The sequence below is a fragment of the Spinacia oleracea genome, chromosome 4, assembly GCF_020520425.1.
Source record: "Spinacia oleracea cultivar Varoflay chromosome 4, BTI_SOV_V1, whole genome shotgun sequence".
NCBI classification, from domain to species: domain Eukaryota; kingdom Viridiplantae; phylum Streptophyta; class Magnoliopsida; order Caryophyllales; family Amaranthaceae; genus Spinacia; species Spinacia oleracea.
In genome coordinates this window covers 50,446,697-50,456,197 of record NC_079490.1, presented here as the reverse complement: position 1 = coordinate 50,456,197, position 9,501 = coordinate 50,446,697, and positions in this window count along the sequence as shown.

Here is a 9,501-nt window from a genome sequence, read left to right as displayed (position 1 = left end):
CCAGGAGGAGTCAATTCTGATAGAATTCCACATTCTTTCAGATGGTCATCAAATTCATAGCTCAGATATTCACCGCCTCTGTCAGACCGCAGTGCCTTAATCTTCTTGCCTAATTGATTCTCTACTTCACTCTGAAATTCCTTGAATTTGTCAAAGGATTCAGACTTATGCTTCATTAGGTAGACATAACCATATCTACTGAAGTCATCAGTGAAAGTGATAAAGTAGCTGAAACCACCTCTAGCATTTTTACTCATTGGTCCACATACATCTGTATGGATTAAACCCAATAGTGCATTTGCTCTTTCTCCAACTTTAGAGAAAGGTTGCTTTGTCATTTTGCCAAGTAAACATGATTCGCATTTACCATAATCCTCTAAGTCAAATGGTTCTAGAATTCCTTCCTTTTGAAGTCTTTCTAAGCGTTTCAAGTTTATATGGCCTAATCGACAATGCCATAGATATGTGAGATCTGAATCATCCTTTTTGGCCTTTTTGGTATTTATGTTATATACTTGTTTGTCGTGATCTAATAAATAAAGTCCATTGACTAATCTAGCAGATCCATAAAACATCTCTTTAAAATAAAACGAACAACTATTGTCTTTTATTAAAAAGGAAAATCCCTTAGCATCTAAGCAAGAAACTGAAATGATGTTTTTAGTAAGACTTGGAACATGGAAACACTCTTCCAGTTCCAAAACTAGCCCGGAGGGCAACGACAAATAATAAGTTCCTACAGCTAATGCAGCAATCCGTGCTCCATTTCCCACTCGTAGGTCGACTTCACCCTTGCTTAACTTTCTACTTCTTCTTAGTCCCTCTGGATTGGAACATAAGTGTGAGCCACAACCTGTATCTAATACCCAAGAAGTTGAATTAGCAAGTATACAGTCTATAACGAAAATACCTGAAGATGGAACGACTGTTCCGTTCTTCTGATCTTCCTTTAGCTTTGGACATTCTCTTTTGTAATGGCCTATTCCATCACAATAAAGACAGCTTGATGTGGACTTGTCCTGCTTTGATTTAGCATTGCCCTTGGACTTTCCACTTTTCTTGAACGGTCTCCTTCTAGCCTTGAGTAAATCTTTGGCTTCACAGTCCAGTATTATCTCAGCCTTTCTGACAAGGTGAACAAATTCTGCAACTGTTTCTTCTCTTGGTTCACTTAGGTATAGTTGCTTGAAGCGACCAAACCCACTGTGTAGTGAATTGAGCAAGATAGAGACTGCCATCCTTTCGCTTACTGGTGTTCCTAGTAGACTTAGGCGATCAAAGTAAGAACGCATAAGATCCACATGGAACCTCAGTGGGACGCCTACCCTCTGTTTAGTGCGAAGGAGCTGAACATGTGTTTCTTGGACTTCCATCCTATAACACCTGTTGGGAGAACTAACCTTTAGACCAGACATTGATTCAATCAACTCATGGACGTTCAGGTCCCTGTCCTCCGTGCTTCCACGACAGATATCCCTCAGATTCTTGATGAGCGTAAAAGGTTCATAGGTTACAAACCTTCTAGCCCAATCATCATGGATATTGTTCAGCATGAGACTCATAACCTTTTTGAGATCCGCATCCCAGGCGAAAAATCTCTCAGGGGTCATGTCTCTGGCATAGTAGCTTGGCATGGGATGTGATAGTACATACTCAAGTCCATTGAGTTTGACTATTTCAACTAGCTTAGCTTCCCATTCAAGAAAATTTGCCAGGTTCAGCTTGACCATAAGCTCAGAACCCATGATGATGTTTTGATTGTTGTTTACCATAGTTAAAACTACAATTGAAAAGAATAAACAAATAAATAACCATTCACAGTTTCTCTTAATAAACTTAAATTCTAGCATACATGCATAATTCAATGTTCATTAAGAATTTTATTCAAGTTATGTGTTACGGCAGGTGTGAATAAAATGATTCCAAGATCCTAAAATCATTGAAGAACTAAGCACAGTTTGTCGACTTAATCCTAAAACATCTTAGGTAAGCAAAAGCCTTTTGCTAATAGTCTAAAACTATTCTTGGTTGATAGGTACGTCTAAGAACTTATTACGTAAACCTATCGATTTTGCCACGACATAAAAGGACTCCTTACTTATATCGTTGAGTTTCACCAAAACTAACATGTACTCACAATTATTTGTGTACCTTGCCCCTTTAGGACCAATAAGTAACACCTCGCTGAGCGAAAACTATTACTAGATTGATGTAAAGGATATCCAAGCAAGTGTATATTTTGGCATGGCACCTTTTAACTCAACTTTTTTAAGTTTGGAACTTAAGGCTCTTACTATGTTGGTTAGATTTTAAGTGAACTAAAATCCTTAATCATGCAACATAATCAAGCTTTTGATCTTATGCATTTTAAGACATATTTAAAAGCAATAAATAACTTAAAACATGCATAAGATAAATGTGATCTAGTATGGACCGACTTAATCTTGAAGCTTTAACTTCAAAGTCCGTCTTGAAAATCTCCGTGGGAGGCACCATTTTCTTCAAATAGGATAATCTATAATTAAAACTAATTACAACTATTTGATGGTACGCAGACCATATTTGAATTGAAAAACAACTTTGGTACTTTAGACCAATTACATTCAAATTAATGGTACGCAGACCATATTTTCTATCCTATTTGGGCCATACTAGTCACTTCATAACCTGCAAAACAGTACATATACAATATATACCATTCACCCATTCATTATCATGAATGGCCCACATAGCTGGTTAGTAAAACACATTATGCATCACATAAACATTTGCAGCAATTAATCAAGGGCACCAATAATCTACAAATTATTCAGTCCTTATTAATTCTAATCAAGTTGTTTTAACCTTAAGGATTTGTAGACCTAATCAAGAGTTTATGACTAAAAAGGGCTCCCACTTAAACCAATAAATTCATATGCTTTACTAATTTTAAACATAAAAATGTATTTCTAGTCTAACCGAAAACATACAAATTTAATTAAAATTTAAAGCTCATATAAATTTATAATTGAATCCAAAAAGTTTAATTTAATTTCAGTCGTATTTAAATTAATTCATGATTTTAATTTTAGTAAAATAATTAGAATAAATAAAATTTATTATAATTACAATATTCAAAATTAAAATCCAAGAAAATAATTTAAATTATTAATTTTAAAATTAATTAAAATTACGTAAACTGAAAATTTCAAATTAAAATTTCAAAACGATCTAATCGCAACGCAACAATCCCACGCAACGCACGCCCAAGGGCCACATATGACAATTCATAAATCATGCGGAAAAACCATAAAGCCAGAAAAGCATATTATTTATACATAATCATTTAGCATAGTTTAGATGCATACTCTTTGTTGCGTGCCTTCCCTAGCTGCGCCCGAACCGAAAAAGAACAAGTATTTAGGACTCCAAGTGTCGTCCCTCCGTAGATAGTCCACAGCACGTCCGGATCCGCCTTAAGCTTGACCAACTAGGATCGCCCTTAAGGTACTTAGAATTTTTGGCACTTATAGGCAATTGTATGACTGAATTTTTTGCTCTCAAAAATCACTTTGAATACTTGAATACTCGATATAAATTGTGAGCATTGATCACCTATTTATAGGGCATGGGTATCGGATATTAGAATCCTACTAGGAAACGATTTAGTGAATCTGAATTAATCTAAAATTCAATCACTTAATTTATCTAGTAGACTTAGGAATCAATCTTATACGAATCCTAACCGATCAAGGTTTCGTACGCAAGCACAAACACACACGCAGGCGCAGCAGCCCACGAGGTTGGCCATGCGCGCGCGGGCTGAGCCCAGGCCCAGCAAGTGCTCGCAGCCCACGAGGGGCGCGCGCATGCTGGCCTTGCTCTCGCGTTTGGGCTTTGCTTGCTTTGGTCGCGCGCGGGCTTTGCTAGGCGTTGGGCCTAGCTTCGTGCTATGCCTTGCGTCTAGCAAGCTCGTCCGATGTTTATTCGTACGCTACGCTACCGATTAAATTCCCGGTTCCGGAATTCATTTCCGAACAATATTTAATATTTCCGATTCCGGAATCAATTTCCGTTTCGAACAAATATTTAATATTTCCGTTTCCGGAATTATTTTCCGATTCCGATAATATTTCTTGATTCTGACAATATTTCCGTTTCCGGCAATATTTCCGATTCCGGCAATATTTCCATTTCCGATAATATTTTCCGATACGTACCATGTTTCCGTTTCCGGCAACATCTACGACTTGGATAATATTTATATTTCCGATACGATCCATATTTCCGTTTCCGGCAATATCATCGTTTCCGGAGTATTCATTTCTTGCCTGTGACGATCTCAGCTCCCACTGAAACCAAGATCCGTCGATTCCGAATATCCATAGATGGAGTATTTAATGCCATTAAATACTTGATCCGTTTACGTACTATTTGTGTGACCCTACGGGTTCAGTCAAGAGTAAGCTGTGGATTAATATCATTAATTCCACTTGAACTGAAGCGGCCTCTAGCTAGGCATTCAGCTCACTTGATCTCACTGAATTATTAACTTGTTAATTAATACTGAACCGCACTTATTAGACTTAATATTATATGCATACTTGGACCAAGGGCACTATTTCCTTCAGTCTCCCACTTGTCCTTAGGGACAAGTGTGCATTTCCTAATTCCTTTGTCGCTCGATGCTTGCTCTTGAACATAAGGTAAGAGTTGTCATCCTTATTATGTCCAGAGGTGTTCCTCGGTTTTAGAGTTCAACTGATCAAATAAACAGATAATCATAGCCTATGATTCATTCGAGCACGGCCATGCATTTCACAGTTTCTAGCTCTCCGAGTGGCCTTGTACAACTTTTAAGCATCTCATCCCGATTTATGGGAGGACAATCCCAATCTTGCGATCTTGAGATTAGACTTTGTTTGATAGGTGATTACCTGAGCGTTGCCTTTATAGCCTCCTTTTACGGTGCGACGGTTGGTCAACGTCAAAGCAACCAGTTCTCAAACAAGTAATCTCAAATCACTCAGGTATTGAGGATTTAGTGTCTAATAATTTTAATGAAATTTACTTATGACAGATTTTCATCTCTTACAGTAAAGTTTCATAGGTCTTGTCCGATACTAGTCTTCCCAAAGTAAGTATCTATGCAAATGATTATGACATTGCCATGTCCACATAGTTCAAGAAACAGAACTACTAGTCATCTTGCATTCTAGTCGTCTAACGTTTTCTATGCGTCCAATTTTATAGAAAACTCTGACTAGGGACCATTTTCATCCTTTGACATTCAAGTTCACTTGATAGACATTTCTTAGTCACAGGACTGGTCCTGACAGTCTATCTTGAATATATCGTTAAATTGAAGGGACTCATCATTTAATAAACCACAAATTAAATGGAAAAATGAATTCTTTCAGTTATTGTGAATGATTAACCAATAATGTTTTACAAAGATTTAAACTCTAAAACTTTAAAACATTAAACAGGGATATCAAAACCATTCTCCAATATGCTTGATTCCCATAGCTGCAGTGTGCGAGTTGTGCTTCGCCTGCGGCAGAGGTTTAGTAAAATGGATCTGATATGTTGTCATCAGTTCCAATCTTGTTTATCTCGACTTCTTTTCATTCAACGAACTCTCGTAGAAGGTGAAATCTACGAAGTACATGCTTGACTCTCTGGTGGTGTCTAGGCTCCTTTGCCTGTGCAATAGCTCCGTTATTATCACAATACAGGGCTATTGGTCCTTTAATGGAGGGGACTACACCAAGTTCACCTATGAACTTCCTTAGCCATATAGCTTCCTTTGCTGCTTCATGTGCAGCAATGTACTCCGCTTCAGTTGTAGAATCCGCAATGGTGCTTTGCTTAGCACTTTTCCAGCATACTGCACCCCCGTTGAGGCAGAAGACAAACCCAGACTGTGATCTGAAATCATCTTTGTCGGTTTCGAAACTTGCGTCCGTATAGCCTTTAACAATTAATTCATCATCTCAACCATAGACCAGGAAGTCATCTTTGTGCCTTTTCAGGTACTTCAGAATATTCTTGGCAGCAGTCCAATGCGCCTCTCCTGGGTCTGACTTGTATCTGCTCGTAGCACTGAGTGCGTACGCAACATCCGGGCGTGTACATATCATAGCATACATTATTGAACCAATCAATGATGCATATGGAATCCCATTCATTCGTCTACGCTCATCAAGTGTTTTTGGGCACTGAGTCTTGCTTAGAGTTATTCCATGAGACATGGGTAGGTAGCCTCGCTTGGAGTCCGCCATCTTGAACCTATCAAGCACCTTATTGATATAAGTGCTTTGACTAAGTCCAATCATCCTTTTAGATCTATCTCTGTAAATCTTGATGCCCAATATGTATTGTGCTTCTCCTAGATCTTTCATCGAAAAACATTTCCCAAGCCAAATCTTGACAGAGTTCAACATAGGAATGTCATTTCCGATAAGTAATATGTCGTCGACATATAATACTAGGAAAGCAATTTTGCTCCCACTGACCTTCTTGTATACACAGGATTCGTCTGCGTTCTTGATGAAACCAAAGTCACTTACTGCTTAATCAAAACGTATATTCCAGCTCCTGGATGCCTCCTTCAATCCGTAGATTGAATTCTTTAGCTTGCATACCTTTTTAGCATTCTTTGGATCCTCAAAACCTTCAGGCTGTGTCATAAACACAGTTTCTGTTAAAACGCCGTTTAAGAAAGCAGTTTTGACATCCATCTGCCATATTTCGTAACGTAATATGCAGCGATTGCTAACATTATCCGAATAGACTTTAGCATTGCAACTGGTGAAAAGGTTTCATCGTAATCCACACCGTGGACTTGCCTGTAACCTTTTGCAACCAATCTAGCTTTGAAAACTTCAAGTTTCCCATCCTTGTCTTTTTTCAGTTTGAAAACCCATTTGCTTCCAATGGCTTTGTAGCCATCTGGCAAATCGACCAAATCCCATACTTGGTTTTCAGACATGGAGTCTAATTCAGATTGCATGGCTTCTTGCCCTTGCTTGGAGCTAGGGCTCGTCATAGCACTACTAGAAAAAGGGTTTATAGCGACAAACTTTTTCGTCGTTATAAGTCTAAAAAGTCGTCGTTAAAACCTTTAACGATGAACAAAGTTCGTCGTGAGTTTTGTCGTAATAGCTTCCGACGTTATTAGCATTAACGTCAACGTTCGTCGTTAATTTTACACGACGAAATTATTGTTTGTCGTTACTTATTAACGACAAGATTGTTTGTCGTTATTTATTAACGACAAAATGATTGTTTGTCGCTATTATGTATTCAATGACGTCGAACAAACAACAAATAACGACCAACAAAGTTGACGTAAAAAGAGAATCAAATTGACACAAATAATTTTAATTATCGTCCAACAAACTATTTCGACGTTAATGTAACTATATAAAATAAATATATTTTTCGTTAATATGAAAAGTATGTATAACCTGCAATTCATTCAAAATCATAATAAGTATATAGAATAATAAACTAAATTTTCATTAAACGTAACCAATCACAAAAGATTTATAATAAACAATTTCAATGTTAGTCAAAACAACCAAACTAGTAAGATCAAATAACTTGGTTTGTACTAAGAGTTAAATCTCAATAATTCCTTGTTCTTAAACAAAAAATAAGAAATTTTGCACCAAATATCCAAAACTGATGTGAAGCAGCTTTGACCTATTTTTGCATTTCTGATCCACATTGTGAAGTTGGAATAGTAACATTAAGTTGCGAGACCAATGTCGCATCCAGATTGTGAAGTTGGAATAGTAACCCTAAACCCTTAGACTCTACCAAGCTAACACGTTCCTTCATTTCATTGTTCTCAGAATGTACTTCCTCCATGCGATTTGCAAGAACTTCATTCTGCTTGTTGGAGATCTCGAGATTTTGATTTAAAAACCTGTTGTACTGCCTAGCAGAACAAAAAGAAATTACATTAGTAACACGAAGAATACATTTGCAAATGGTTTGACAAATCTTTGTGCTATGTATGAGTCAATGAATGAGCTTGACATTTCCTTTAATCTACTGAACAAGGCACTTGAACTGCACAGTAATGAGGTTATAAATATAGATGCATTTTCCTCCTTCCCTTATTCTTCCATCTGTCATGTCATGCATGTCTCTGAGCAGAAACCTTAAGCTAAAATTTCAGTAGTTCTTACTGCAATGAAAACTGCTTGTGTAGTAATTCTGTCTTCTGACTCGTTGCTTTTCTTGTTTCATAGTATAAGTTTTTACCAAATTGTTAACAACCAAATGTGCTTCGGCTTGCAGCAATAGAGAAATAGCTACTAGCATGTGCCAAGATTGGCTTCATTCGGCTTACTAGCTACACTTATTCAACTGACTATTCAAATCCACAAGAAAATTAAATTGGCTAGCTAGCTAAGTACAACTTCAACAAGATTGTGTTAATTATTCAGTAAATCTTGGTACAGAGGATAAACGTTGGCCGGTTGCCCTCCAATTCGGGTTCAGAAGTTAGATTGTCCTACCATCAGCTATGAATAATGGAACTACTCTTGTATACTCCATACCTGGCCAGTTGTATTATTGCGCTTCGACTTTTTTAACAGTATTTCAAAAGTGTAGCTTCTGATACTTTTAGCACATGCCAATTTCCAACTATGTTGGTTTAATTATCTCTTGTTGAGTAATCAAGGCTTGAACTAGCTCCATCTAATTCCTATTTCTATTAAACTGCACTTCTGCTACTAGGAGTAAATAAAAATAGAGAATTTTCAAAATTTGCATTTTCTTTGAAGTTAAAAAAATACAGAACTGATACAAACTTCTTGAAAATTCGAAGCTAAAAAATACATAACTAGATAATTACTCCAAAAAAATTCTTTGGTACCACCAAAACTGCCAGTTAGGGCCAATTGTTAAAAGTTCGTCTTCTTTCATAAGAACACCTCTTGATAGCCTAAACAATTCAATTGCTACTGTACTAATTTTGGGACATCCATTGATATCCAAAACAAAAAGCTTCTTGAAACCCGCAATCATAGATTTTGAATTAAACCCACCAGAGTAATTCCCTACTCAGCTGATGCAGTGAGCAACAATATAGGGAATTTATCCAATTTGAGTTTATCCAGGCCAAAAAAGAAAAAAAAAGCTAAAAAGCAAATTTCTGGAATTTGAGGGGAAAAAAATAGAACATGGATGAACAAATACTGGAAGATCTTCAACCGTTCCCAGAACTATATTTCAGCAATATAAAGCATAAAATCAACCCGAAATTATAGCACAAATTCGACAATCTAAGCACAAATTCGAAATATAAAACATAAATTCGACAATTTAAAGCATGAATTCGACAATTTTAAGCATAAATTCGACAAAATAAAGCATAAATTCGAAATTTAACGCACAAAATCGAAAATAATTATGAAATATGAGAAAACTTGCACTAGTAATCGCCTGTACCTTGTGAGAGACGACAAAAATCCACTTGAAAAGGAACCAAAATCCTTTTCT